The 13,902-nt window shown below is 42.1% G+C and overlaps 1 long non-coding RNA gene across 1 annotated transcript in view; it reads left to right on the forward strand.

The window, feature by feature from the left end:
- LOC115895541 overlaps positions 1-13,883 on the forward strand; it is a 37,198-nt gene extending 23,315 nt beyond the window's left edge. The window contains exon 3 of the long non-coding RNA XR_004055738.1: positions 13,816-13,883. This is a non-coding gene — a long non-coding RNA (uncharacterized LOC115895541). The remainder of the gene's footprint in view (positions 1-13,815) is intronic.
- Positions 13,884-13,902: the final 19 nt, after the last annotated feature.

Genomic DNA, 13,902 nt, shown 5'->3' on the forward strand with positions numbered 1-13,902 from the left:
TGGCATTAGGATATACCATAAAAGTGTAGGTTAGATCATATACATATGGATCATGGAATGTAATTAAGCCTGCAGAAATAAACCCATACATCTATTTTCACTTGATTTCAACAAACATGCCAAGAACATGCAATGGGAAAAGAATAGTTTCTTCAACAAATAGTGCTGAGGTCACTAGATATCCACATACAAAAGGATGTTGGACCTTGATCTCACATTGTATACAAAAAATAACTTCAAAGTATCAAATATCTAAATGTAAAGGCTAAAATTATAACACTTTTAGAAGAAAAGATACTGATATGTCTTCATAATCTTGGATTTGGCAGTGCTGTTTTGCCTATAATAACAAAAGTACATGCAACAAAAGAAAATAGAAAAATTTGGCTTCAAAATTAAAAAGTTTTGTGCATTAAAGTGCACAATCAAGAAAGGGAAGGCTGGGCGTGGTGGCACGTCCCTGTGGTACCAGCTATTTGGGAGACTGAGACAGGAGGCTGAGGTAGGAGGTTGAGAAGGGAGGATTACTTGAGCCCAGGAGTCTGAGGCCAGCCTGGGCAACACAGTAAGACTCCATCTCCACAAAAATGTTTAAAAATTAGCCAAGCTTGGTGGCACATACTTATAGTCCTAACTATGAGGAGACTGAGGCAGGAGGATCACTTGAGCCTGGGAGGTGCAGGCTTCAGTGAGCCATGATCACACCACTGCACTCCAGCCTGGGTGACAGAGTGAGACCCCAACTCTTAAAAAAAAAAAAGGAGAAAAGACAGCTCACAGAATAAGAAAAAATGCTGGCACATCATATATCTGATAAAGATGCAGGATACAAAATATATAGAGAACACTTACAACTCAACAACTGAAAAACAAACAACAACCCAACTCAAAAATAGGCAAAGAACTTGAATAGATATTTCTCCAAAGAAGATACACAAATTGCTAATAAGCACGTAAAATTATGGTCAATATCACTAGTCACTAGGGAAGTGCAAATTGAAGCCACAATGAAATACTACTTCACAACCACTAGGATGGCTATAATAAAAAAAAATCTGAGACTAACAAATGTTGATAAGGATGCAGAGAAACCAAAACCGTCATCAACTGCTGGTGAGAATGTCAAATGGTAAAGCTGTGGAAAACAGTTTGGTAGTTTCTCAATTAGTTAAACATGGAACAACCCTAGGACCTAGCAACTCCACTCCTAAGTATACCTCCTGAAGAATTGAAAACAAGCGTCAAACCAAAACTGGTGTATAAACGTTCATAGCTGCACTATTTGCAATAATCAAAAGATGAAAACAACCCAGATGCTCGTCGACTGATGAAGAGCTAAACGAAATGTGGTCATCCATACACTGGAATACTATTCAGCCATAAAAAGGAAGAAAAAGTCCTGATACATCTATAACATGGATGAACCTAGAAAACGTTATGCCAAGTGAAGAAGCCAGAGAGAAAAAGCAACGTAATGTCTGATTCCATCAAAATAAAATATCTGGAATAGGCAAATCATAGAGACAGAAAGCAGATTAGTGGTTGCCCAGGGCTGGAAAGTGGCAACGGGAGTGACTGCTTACAGGGACAGCGTTCCTTTTGGAGTGATGACAATGTTCTGGAGCTAAATAGTGGCAAAGGTTGCATAAAGTTATAAATGTACGAAATGCCACTGATTTTGTACTTTAATATGGTTAAAATGGTGAATTTTATATGATTTTAGCACAGTAAAAAGTTATTACTCAGATGGTTATTTATAAACATTGTCTTTGTCTACACCAACTATATGTTAAATTTTTCCAAAAGTGATTAACTTTCAGAAAAACAGATAACACATTGCCTTAAATGATTCTTATTTCTGTTACCTTGTCATCAGTATTCAATTGCAGCCTCTTTGGAGTGGAGTCAGTGCGTGTTAATCTCCGTAGTTCTCACAGTGCCTCTTTCAATGTCACGTATGTAAGAGTTCCTAAAGTAAAATGACTTATGGTGAGGAGGAAGGCGTCAAAACCACAAGATGCACCATGACAAGCTGCATAACATCACCCTCTCAGAACTTCTACTTCTTAGGCATCTACCCTGTATCTCACACACTCAACATTTCTAATCTCTATACCAACTCTGTGGGTAGGTCCACCAGCATGCTACAGGGATAATAGTTGATCTGCTAAGACGAAGAGTGAGTTGAAGTGAGAATACCATAAACAAACAGTTTCAATATACGTTGAATATTTTATTTTAGTTAAAAATACGTAAACATACATTTATTCATCAATCTTTTCATAACACACCAGGAACATATCTTGGCCCATAGTTGCACCAACTTCTTGCATACATCTCACTTGTAATGCATGGCCTACGATTTCCAGTTGGAGTTTCTTCAGTGAGAAGGGATAACTTAGAGACATGTGTGAAATCATTAGAGTTCAGATTCCTTCTGTATTTTTACATCCCTCCACCTCAGTCAGTAACTAACAGTTGTCTTGTTTGTACCTTACTCAACAGCAATGTTTTAAGTCACTTTGCATATCGTCTTTCCATCACATTCACCTTGGGTTTCACAGAGACAACTTTATTTAAAAACATAATAATTATTAATTTTTTGTTTTCATCCAAAAACTAACTTTTAAAATTATTGTACAGTTATAACAAAAAGAACAGCAAGCATACATAAGCTTGGGAATTAAAACTTATTATGTAGGGTTATACAACTTAGCCGGTGGCACCAGAAGTACCTCGGTGTGCAGGAGACAAGTCCTGCCTCTCCATCTTTCTTTTGCACAGGAATCCCCTAAAGAGCTTAATGAAATGCAGATTCTGGTTCAGAACTTGAATTTGTGCAATTTTAACAAACTCCCAGTTGCTGCAATGCTGCTGGTCGAGGGTCTGCAGTGTGGGGAACAAGTCGCTATATCGGGCCATGCACAGCAGCCAGCATACTTTTCTGCAGCAATGGGAGTGCCATTAACCCAGAAAGTTGGTCAATGCAGGTCTAGCTTCTGTTCTACTGGGTTAAGAATCCCATCATATAAGTGAGGAAGCTAAGCACAGAGAAGCTGAATGATTTACAAAATGGGCAAGTGCACAGTGTACGAGCAGGAATTCAAACATGGGCCTATTTGGCTCCAAAGCCCGTACTCTTTCCACTTCACATCCAAGAGAGCCAAAAGCAGAGCACTGAAGAGCCCAGGCATCCACAGAGGGACCTGGAGGAAGTGGATGGCAACCCTGCCCAAACTACTCAGAGAAAACAGCAAAGGGAGAAAGCAGGCTCCAGGGCAATAGCTTTGACTTGCTGGCCGTCTTTAATCATTGTAAGAAAAAGACTTCATATTATCTTCTTCTATTTATGTATTGTCACAAAAACTTTGGGCTTGCAGAATTCGTATTGCTTTTTAATTATTTTTATCACCACCATTTCCTCTAACATTCTGGTGTTTGTCAAGTGATTTGAAACTGAGATTAACTTACTGGCGCTCTGTTATTTGGGAAAATGATCAGAAACAAAGCACAAGTATAAAACTGGGCTAAGTACAGTGACATTAGTGCCTCCATCATTCCCTAGGAGAAAGGTTGTTCCAGAAATAGAAAGTATTGCTATTTTTTTTAACCAGGCTGATCATATGAATTCATATTCAGTGCTTTATTATACTAAAAACTGCACATGACTCCTTTGGATCTTTGGCTCAATAATCACTTTGATGTTTTATTTATTGATGCAAAAAGTACTTTCCTTTCAAGTTTGTTATCTCTCATTTCAATGGAATTTTTCAAAGTATTAAGAAACCAGCTCCACAGTACTGTCTATCCAGTTTTAAATTGGCACAAGATTCTAGTGTTATGAGTGCCCCTGGGTGTTTCCTGCCATTTAGTTTCAAGCTAATAAGGAAATGCAGAGGTTGGCTAGAATTTGCTGTGAATACTGTAGATAGACATTTGTGCTGGAACGCACTCAAAGAAGGTTGAGAGAATGCATTTTATCATACCAGGCACTTTGTTTTTTTGCTCATTGAAATGATTTGTGTTTGGAAATCAGAGCTATTTTTCGTCTTTGGCCAAATCTTTCATGAAGTCTGAACTTCCATGTTTATGAAACCCATCTGTGACATCATTGAGTGGTTTTCACAGTGAAAAAGTAATTGTCAAGGAAGACAATATAAAATGTAATATATTTTTGGGAAAATGTTTATTCCAGTCTCTCACCCATTCTTTTAAATAAAGTTACTTGGGTTTTGTTTGTTCTGTTTTTGCTATTGAGTGTAGGAATTCTTTATATATCTTATTTATGAATCCCTTATCTGATGAATGGTTGCCAGATATTTTCCCATTCTGCAGGTTGCTTCTTCACTGTGCTCATTGTTGCCTTCACTGTGCAGAAGCTTTTTAGTTTGATGTGGTCCCATTTGTTTATTTTTGCTTTTGTTGCCTATGCTTTTAGTGTCGTGTCCATGAAATCATCGTCAAGACCAGTGTCATGAAACTTTCACCTATGTTTTCTTCTATGAATTTTATGGTTTCAGGTTATATTTTCAAGTCTTTAATCTACATTGAGTTCATTTTTGTATATTGTGTGAGATAAAAGGTGGCGGGCGCCTGTAGTCCCAGCTACTTGGGAGGCCGAGGCAGGAGAATGGCGTAAACCCGGGAGGCGGAGCTTGCAGTGAGCTGAGATCCGGCCACTGCACTCCAGCCCGGGCGACAGAGCGAGACTCCGTATCAAAAAAAAAAAAAAAAAAAGTCCCAATTTATTCTTTTGTATGTTGATATCCAGTTTTCCCAAAATTATGTATTGGTGAAACTATCTTTTCCCTATGTTTATTCTTGGTAGCTCTGTAGAAAAGTGGTTGACTATATATATGTGGTCTATTTCTGGTTTCTCTATTCTGTTCCATTGGTCTACATGTCTATGTCTTCATGTCAGTACCGTGGTGTTTTGATTACTGCGGCTTTGTAATATATTTTGAAGTCAGAACAAAATGATGCCTCTAGATTTATTCTTCTTTTTCAGTATGTTTTGATTATTTGGGGCTTTTTCATACAAATTTTAGGTTTATTTCTGTAAAAACTGTGATTGGGATGTTGATAGGGATTGAATTGAATCTGTAGATCACTTTGGGTAGTATGGACGTTGTAACAATATTATGCCTTTCATTCCATGAGTAAGTAATATCTTTCTATTTAGTTGTGTCTTTTTTCCTTCATTAATGTTTCATAGTTTTCATTGTATAAGTCTTTCATCCTTAGTTAAGTTTATTCTTAGAATAAAAAGCCAACCTACAGAAGGGGAGAAAATATTTTCAAGCCATATATCTGATATACAGATATATAAGAAACTCCTAAAACTCAATAGCAAAAAATCCTAATAACCCAATTAAAAAGTGGGTAAAATACTTGAATAAACATTTCTCTAAAGAAGATATGCAAATGGCCAACAGGAATATGAAAAGATGCTCCATGTTACTAATCATCAGGGAAATGCAAATCAAAACCACAATGAGATATTACCTCACATCTGCTAAGACGGCCATTATTAAAAAAAAAAAAAAGATAGCAAGTGCTGGAGAAAATGTGGAGAAATTGGAGCTCCTTTGCAAGACTGGAAGAAATGTAAAATGGTGCAACCACTATAAAAAACAGTTTGGAGATTCCTCAAAAAATTAAAAATAGAACTATCATATTACCCAGAAATCCCACTACTGGGTATATATCCAGAAACACTGAAATCAGATCTTGAAGAGATATTTGCACTCCCCCTTTCATTGTAGTATTCAATATGTAAAATATGGAATCAATATGTAAGATATTGTCCATCAGTGGATGAATGGATAAAGAAAATGTGATCTACACACACAATGCAATATTTTTCAGCCCTAAAAAAGAAGAAAATCTTGTGTATGTGACAACATGGACGAACCTGGAGGACATTATGTTAGGTGAAATAAGCCAGTCACAGAAGTACAAATACTGTGTTTTTCACTTATATGAGGAATCCAAAATAGCCAAACTCATAGAAATAGTGAAATGGTGGCTTCCAGGGGCTTGGGTGGAGGTACTGCTCAAAGGGTGTAAAGTTTTGTTATACAAGAGGAGTAGGTTCCAGAGATCTGCTGTACAGCATGGTGCCTATAATTAACAACATTGTCTTGTGCACTTAAAAATCTATTAAAAGTGTAGATCTCATGTGAAGTGTTCTTACTGCAATAAAAAAGATGTCTTTTTAAAAACACACTAAATGTCTTGTCATTGAACTTTTCACATTGAAAATAAGAGTATTGATTAGTTCAAAGTCATAGTGACTCTATACATCATTTTTGGGAAGATTAATAGAAAATGGAGACACAGAAAACAGCTTGGGGTAAAAATATGAAATTTAATCTGTATTATCAGATATACAGTCTGCCACTAGAATAGAGAGTGAAGTTTCTATAATGTGGAAAATATTTTTCATCAAACTTGTCCATGTGGAACCCGGGCAGTTCAGCTTCTTGTGTGACATCACCTCTTCTCTGCTGTCCATTTCTCTTGCCCAGTAGCTGACCTGTGTACAGGTTAACAGGGTTTGTAAGTGCAGGAGAGGTGACTTGGGGTGGAGACATGCACCAGAAGATTGCGTTTGCTGAAGAAGGATTTTACTACTTATGAAATGAAACACATCCTCAGAAAAGCTGGCACCAAATTTGAAGCAGGAAGTCCTCATCAGGAAAAGGTGATTCTAGCTTATATTCACTTGTTCCCTCTAATAAAGTCAGATATGCTACAAAGAGAGAACATCAAACTCAAGAGTCCCTCATCAAAAGGGAAAAATGAAGATTATTTACAAAAGTAGGGACCACAAATTTAGAAAAATCAACTAGAGCTACTGCAGTTTTCCAGGGCCAGTAGCAGTGGGAACCAAAATATCCAAGATCTGAAGGGGCAAAGGAGGAAGTGGCTGCTGGTAACCTAGACAGGGAGGTCTTGTGGAGAGAGCTGTGTGATGGGAGTAGGCACCCCTACCCGCTCCTCCTGCCAGGGATCACCCATCTACACCCTGTTAGCTGAATCCAGTTAGAAGGCAGAAGGCAAGGGAGCCCGCTGCTATAGTCAGTGTGGGGAAGGAGGATAGGAAGGGGTGGAGAGGAGAACTGGAGGGACCAGTAGGAGATACCTTCATAACTTACTATGGAGAGCATCTCCTGGATTTTCCTCAGAGCCTATTCTGCTGAGCTTGGCCTCCCATCCTGAGCACTTCATCCTCAAAATGTCAGCAAGCCTGCATATTTGAAGTGACCAGACCATGGCCCAGTTCACAGCACTGCCTTGCAGATGGAAGCAATGGCTGGACATTTGACTTGGGTGCAAACACTGGGAGAAGTTATGGAGGGTTTGAGTAAGTGATGACTGGGCAATAGATACTTTTATTAACCATTTGCAAATGTGGCTTTACGCAGAAGGTGGGATAGGCCAGGGCTGATGTGAGAGTAGTGTGCTAGAACAATTCACGAAAGTATACCGGTGGCCTAGAAGAGTGCAGACGTGAAAGGGTACACACTTCTGCCTACAAGATCCCTCACACGACTGTGTGTCCACAACACACATTTATTTGAGGAGCTTCATTAAGGACATTAGATATCTCTCCAGCTTCACCTGAGATGTTCAAATATTTGTCACTTGAAATGGAAAATCAAGTGTGTGTGCATGTGTGCAGGAGCTCCCCTTGAAGGCACCTTCCCTCACTGGCCTGGAGACCTTGGGCCAGGAGAGATCTGGAAGGAATTGTTCTTGGACTGGCTGAGGAGCTGAGGGTCACTCAAACTGGAGAATGTTTGAAAGGTGAAATTGCCCACTTGCTGTAGGAGGGCACCCATTGTTCTGCCTGGACAGTTTCTGGGAGGAAACAGTTTCCCCTGACTTTGCTCAGCCTGGATCAAGGGACTGAGATTGGTGATTCCCACTCATACTGAAAAGCAGAGTCTGACGCCCCACTGATCTCTACTTTTTCTCTTCCCAAGTCCGGAGCCAGGCCAGAGGCTTTGTAAGCATCACTGAGTCCACATGTTCTGGAGGGGTCAGTGGTGGAGGCCTTAAAAATAAAAAGCTGGCCGGGCGTGGTGGCTCACGCCTGTAATCTCAGCACTTTGGGAGGCCAAGGCGGGTGGTTTACAAGGTCGGGAGATTGAGACCATCCTGCCTAACACGGTGAAAGCCTGTCTCTACCAAAATTAGCTGGGCATGGTGATGGGTGCCTGTAGTCCCAGCTACTTGGGAGGCTGGCTGAGGCAGGAGAATGGCGTGAACCCAGGAGGCGGAGCTTGCAGTGAGCTGAGATTGCACCACGGCACTTCAGCCTGAACGACTGAGCAAGATTCCATCTCAAAAAACAAAACAAAACAAAAAAAAAAAACTGTTGGGACGAGAACATGGAAAGTCATAACCAGATTTTTCAGTAAGAATTTAAAACTGTAAAGTATCTTGCTGTAGTAAGTTGTTACGAAAATTAATCAAGTATGCTTGTATGGAACTGAGTACAAGACCATATGATTTAGTGTGCATTCGAGAAATGGCTGTTGTTGTTTTTAAGAAAGCCAGGCTAAAATTCCGGGGCAAAAAAAAAGAAGAGCTAAATCAATGCTCTTTGGCTTCTTAACCCTTAACCTCAGAAAGCTCCACTTTTATCATCTATAACATGAAATTAATGATGCCTTGTCAGTTGGTTGAAGTTGCCAAGGCATTCAAGCCTATATTCATTAGCTTTATTTTAGTCAATATTTTAACAGCTGGCCAGATTTGTTGGGCTATGTAATCCAGAGCAAGGAGTGAAGAAGAATTGTTTTGTCCATTGGCGAAATAGATAGGCAACTGCAAGAGGAAAAGACTTTCATGTCGACAATGGATAAAGGTGTCAACTGGAGGTGGGATGCTGGCTGCTTCTCTTCCTACATAAATGGCAGAGAATGCTGTGAAGAATAGTATTGCTTTTTGATGGGCTCTAGTACTTGCATTGCTGTGCTCTCCATTTGATATTAGGAAGAAAATACCTTCTAAAAGTTGTGCAAAAGCTGTGCAAATGACTGTCAGGACAAACCAGCCCCATGTTTTACTAAGGTGCCTTTCACGTTTGTCGGGCACAGAACAGCAGCAGTGTGGGTAGAGAGCTATCTTGTTACAGTTCTGTCTCTCAGACTGCCTACCCAGTCTTACCCTGCCAAACTGCTTACTTCTGATATAACGGGGTATTCCCTCTTCTGCATTAGAACCCGTCGGAGACTATAGGCTCTTTTAAGGGACTTTAAAAAATGCTATAAGTTAAGGATCCTATGAGGCTAATGAACTATTTTCTTTCATATAGGTAATGCTGGAATCTAGATATAAAATGGCTTCATTTCCTAAATGAGTTGGAGGATAAAACTTCAACACGCAACAGATATCTCAGTTTTTCCCTCTACATAAACGGATCTCATGGCAGATGTATTACTCTACTCCTAGCCTGTGAGAATCTGGACTGTTTTATTGAGGAGACAGAAAGATGTTCTGCACGTGAGCTCTCTTAGTAGATAGTGGTCCTCACTAGTTTGCTATCATCTTGATTTTCTGAAGGTCAAAGTCTCTCAATTGTCTTGCATATGTAGCCTCATCAGCTACAGAAAGAAGACTTAGGCCTCAAATGCCTAAAGCCCTTGGAAAATACAGTTTCCAACCTTCTGGAAGTTTCTCCTCTGCCTTTTTTTTTTTTTTTTTTTGAGACGGAGTCTTGCTCTGCTGCCCAGGCTGGAGTGCAGTGGCCGGATCTCAGCTCACTGCAAGCTCCGCCTCCCGGGTTCACGCCATTCTCCTGTCTCAGCCTCCCGAGTAGCTGGGACTACAGGCGCCCGCCTTGTCGCCCGGCTAGTTTTTTTTTTTTTTTTTTGTATTTTTTAGTAGAGATGGGGTTTCACTGTATTAGCCAGGATGGTCTCGAACTCCTGACCTCATGATCTGCCCATCTCGGCCTCCCAAAGTGCTGGGATTACAGGCTTGAGCCACCGCGCCCGGCCTCTCCTCTGCCTTTCATTTCACTTGAGAAGAAGCAACTTCCTGAGAAAAAGGCTGGAGCAACTCCTTAGAGGCTGGCAAGAGTGCCAATCCTTCCTCCAGCTCAGGAAATCAAGACTTTGATCAACAGAGTTTCAGAGGCTAAGGCTGCAAAGCACAGCAATCTGTGCCCACAAACTCTCTTGTGCTTCTGAAGTCTAGTGTAACAGCTGCATGAAATTCATTAAATGAAGAGGGGGTAGAAATGCTCACGGAGTGTTTCAGAGGCCGTAGGCTATGGAAGTGGTTGTTCCATAGACATCAGAAACAAAGCGACCAAGCTGAGCCTGTGGAAACCGTGGCCTTATTCTTGGAATGGGAGGCTAGGGTCAGACACTGCCACCTGCTTTCAAGAGCAACTGTGCATTGGAGTAAAGGAGGTGCATGTGCGTCCAGTTTCACAGCTTGGGTGGCATCAGGTAGGTCTCTCTTGACTAGGTATGACTATATAAAGTGCAGTGTGTCAATGTGATCACATCTCAGCCGATGGAGAAGTTGAAGGCCATACTTCTCTAACTTTTTTTTCCAAGACAGTGTTACTTCTGCTTAGTCAAACACCAGGAAAATGGGATTGTGACCAAACAGGAGCCCAATTTTATATTTAGAGATTGTTGACCCAAGCCAGGAATACTCAGGAACAGTCTTAGATTTGGGGATTTGAAGAATTTAATTCTTTTCTTTAGGACATGTGATTCTCTTACTGGTAAGAAAAGAACGCTTGGCATTTTCTCATAAATCTAGACATTGGTGGGAAACATTGATCCAAACTGCATTTGTTCTTGATGCAGATATTTCCATAAAAGATGTTTGGACTCATGAAAGCTCAGATGTCGGCCAGGTGCGGTGGCTCACGCCTGTAATCCCAGCACTTTGGGAGGCTGAGGCGGGCGGATCACGAGGTCAGAAGATCGAGACCATCCTGGCTAACACGGTGAAACCCTGTCTCTAGTGAAAATACAAAAAATTAGCCGGGCGTGGTGGCAGATGCCTGTAGTCCCAGCTACTCGGGAGGCTGAGGCAGGAGAATGGCGGGAACCCGGGAGGTGGAGCTTGCAGTGAGCCGAGATCGCGCCACTGCACTCCAGCCTGGGCGACAGAGCGAGACTCCATCTCAAAAAAAAAAAAAAAAAAAAAAAAAAAAAAGCAGAAAGCAAGCTCAGATGTCTCAAGAAAGCCAGAGAAGGCTGTGTGGGGTAGGGAAGGTCTCTGCGTGTGAGTGGACCCACTCTCTCCCTGTCCCCAGGCTCTCTGGCATTTTCCTTTGAGGACAGTGTCCCGCAATGCCTAATTAGATGCTGTCTGCTGACTTCGGTATCCCATTGCTGTGTTCCTAGTTTGTCTTCCAAGGACTGGGTGTACCATGTTAAGACAAAACATTGCAATGTTAAAACACAACACTGTTGTGAAGATCATCGTTGTTTTCAGAATATATTTTAAGAGTTAGTGGAATAGAGAATGGCTTGTTTGTTATCAGTAAAGCTCTTCCTTCACCCAGAAACCACGAGAGCCTGACAGTCACGTCGTTCCCACAGGTGCGTGTGGTCCCTGCTGGGCCTCCCTGACAGGCCCTTCGTGGTGGTGCTGCTGAGTTACCGTAGCATGCCCCCACGGGATCAGACAACTGTTGCGGACTGCTACGACGACGTCACCTGGAGGTGGCAGACCTGCGTGTGATGTGTGATCCTGCTCTCTGACACCGGAACTTGTCGTGTCTGAGCAAACCGACCTTTAGTTCTGTACCAGCTATAGTCAGAAGGCCAGGAATTTCCTTTTGAGCCCCAGGTCAACTTGGATGGTATGAAGTAGAAGTCTAAATTTTCTACTTCTAGTACTTCATCTTCTACTTCTAAAGTAGAAGTCCAGATTTTACGATTGCCCAAAGAACAGCCTTCCGACCTGGCCCTCATCAGCCTGCTCCCCAGGGGAGGAAGCCTGGTCCCAGCAGGTCTTATTCGCTCTTCACCACCTTCCCTGAATCTGGTATTCCCACGTAGAATGACCTGCTCCTAACTGAGGGGGAGGCTGGCCAGCACTGATTGTGTGCTGTGTACTTTGAGCTTGTGATGGAATATTTAGGGGCCAGACACGCCTTCCTCAGATAGAGCGCCATGGTCTCAAGTTAACATTTCTGACACTCAACCCTGAACGGCTCTTAGAGGTCAATCACTATTTCTTGGAGGTGATGGGAAATCCCGTAACGTGGAGATCATCGTGGGACACGGGGGAATTTAGAGTCTTATTTGGGCTAACACGACACAACCAAGATAAGATGGAGTGTACGTGGGTGAGATGGCATCAGGCAGAAAGCTAAGGTGCCGGTGACCCGTGAGTAAATTCTGTTGTTTCTTGTGGGTTAGGATTTATGTAGTATCAGAAAGTGGTAAGACCACATGAATTTCATATCATCCTTAAGAAATATATACATATACATACATTGTATACACGTTAATATCTATATATTTGTGTATATGTATATGTGTGTGTATGTAGCATATTTTTAAGAAGCACCAATAGCTGAGTCTAGGGGAGTGCCTGTGAACTGAATTGTGGTAAGTCACTGAGGTATTCTTCACCAGTGAATACAGTTTTTCACATGATTTTATTATGTCTTTTTTTTTTTGAGATGGAGTCTCGCTCTGTCGCCCAGGCTGGAATGCAGTGGCCGGATCTCAGCTCACTGCAAGCTCCGCCTCCCGGGTTCACGCCATTCTCCTGTCTCAGCCTCCCGAGTAGCTGGGACTACAGGCGCCCGCCACCTTGCCCGGCTAGTTTTTTTGTATTTTTTTTTAGTAGAGACAGGGTTTCACCGTGTTAGCCAGGATGGTCTCGATCTCCTGACCTCATGATCCGCCTGTCTTGGCCTCCCAAAGTGCTGGGATGACAGGCTTGAGCCACCGCGCCCGGCCTATTATGTCTTTTAAAGATAGTATCAGTATTAAATAGATCCACAGATAAAATGTATTTGTGAGAGTATTTTGACATCTTTGTTTATTGAACTTGGTAGACATTTAAGTTAGTATTTTCATTTTCAATAAGCCCCCTCAGTCTGCACCACAACTTAAAATATATTCTAAATATAAAGCACTTTGGTACTCTATGCGGTCATTATAACTTAATGCCACACCGAATGCTGCAGTATTTAATAAAGTTAATTCTTAAATACCAGGATGGCTCTTCGCTGTGATCATGGTTTCCATGTTTGCTTTTGTTCCATCTGGCTTTCGGTTACTCCCGCTTCCCCGCTTCCCCTCCTCAGTCTCTGCGAGCAGTAACACTTGGTGCTGGATAGCACCATCCACGATACTCCAAAGGAATGGGCAGACATGCACTCCTGCGCCCTCCTAATGTCCCTGCGAAGAAGCACACTGGCCCTGAAACCGCCAGCACAGAGCCACATCAGCGGCAGGAGACACTGAGTGGGTCAGTGTGTGCAACGATAGGATGGCTTCACACAAAGACTTGGTTGCATGCCAAGTCAGGGTCTAACGGAGCAAGCCCCCAGGGCAGACCATGCCCACTGCACTCTCTCTGAGCAGCTAAAGTTCTGTCTCTGCATGTTCATCTTAGAAGGTGGCATGGATGCCAGAGTGCCGTTTCCTCCGCCTGCCCCTAACAAGACAGTGTGAGTCAGGGTTCAGGTCCCCCAGGAAGAGGAAACTGCAATGAACGGACACTTTCTCTATCATTTGTGTGGCGTGTACCACTCTGCAGCCACCCCTGTGTCACTGCTCCTGTGTAACAGGATTGACGTTGCTATTTTCCCAGTGGTCCTGTCTACTGAGAGGGCTAGGAAGCCACATGCCTCCTACAACAACCAGAAGCCAACAAGCGAGTCTCCTCTCTCAACAAGGT

The sequence above is a fragment of the Rhinopithecus roxellana genome, chromosome 21, assembly GCF_007565055.1.
Source record: "Rhinopithecus roxellana isolate Shanxi Qingling chromosome 21, ASM756505v1, whole genome shotgun sequence".
Lineage (NCBI taxonomy): Eukaryota > Metazoa > Chordata > Mammalia > Primates > Cercopithecidae > Rhinopithecus > Rhinopithecus roxellana.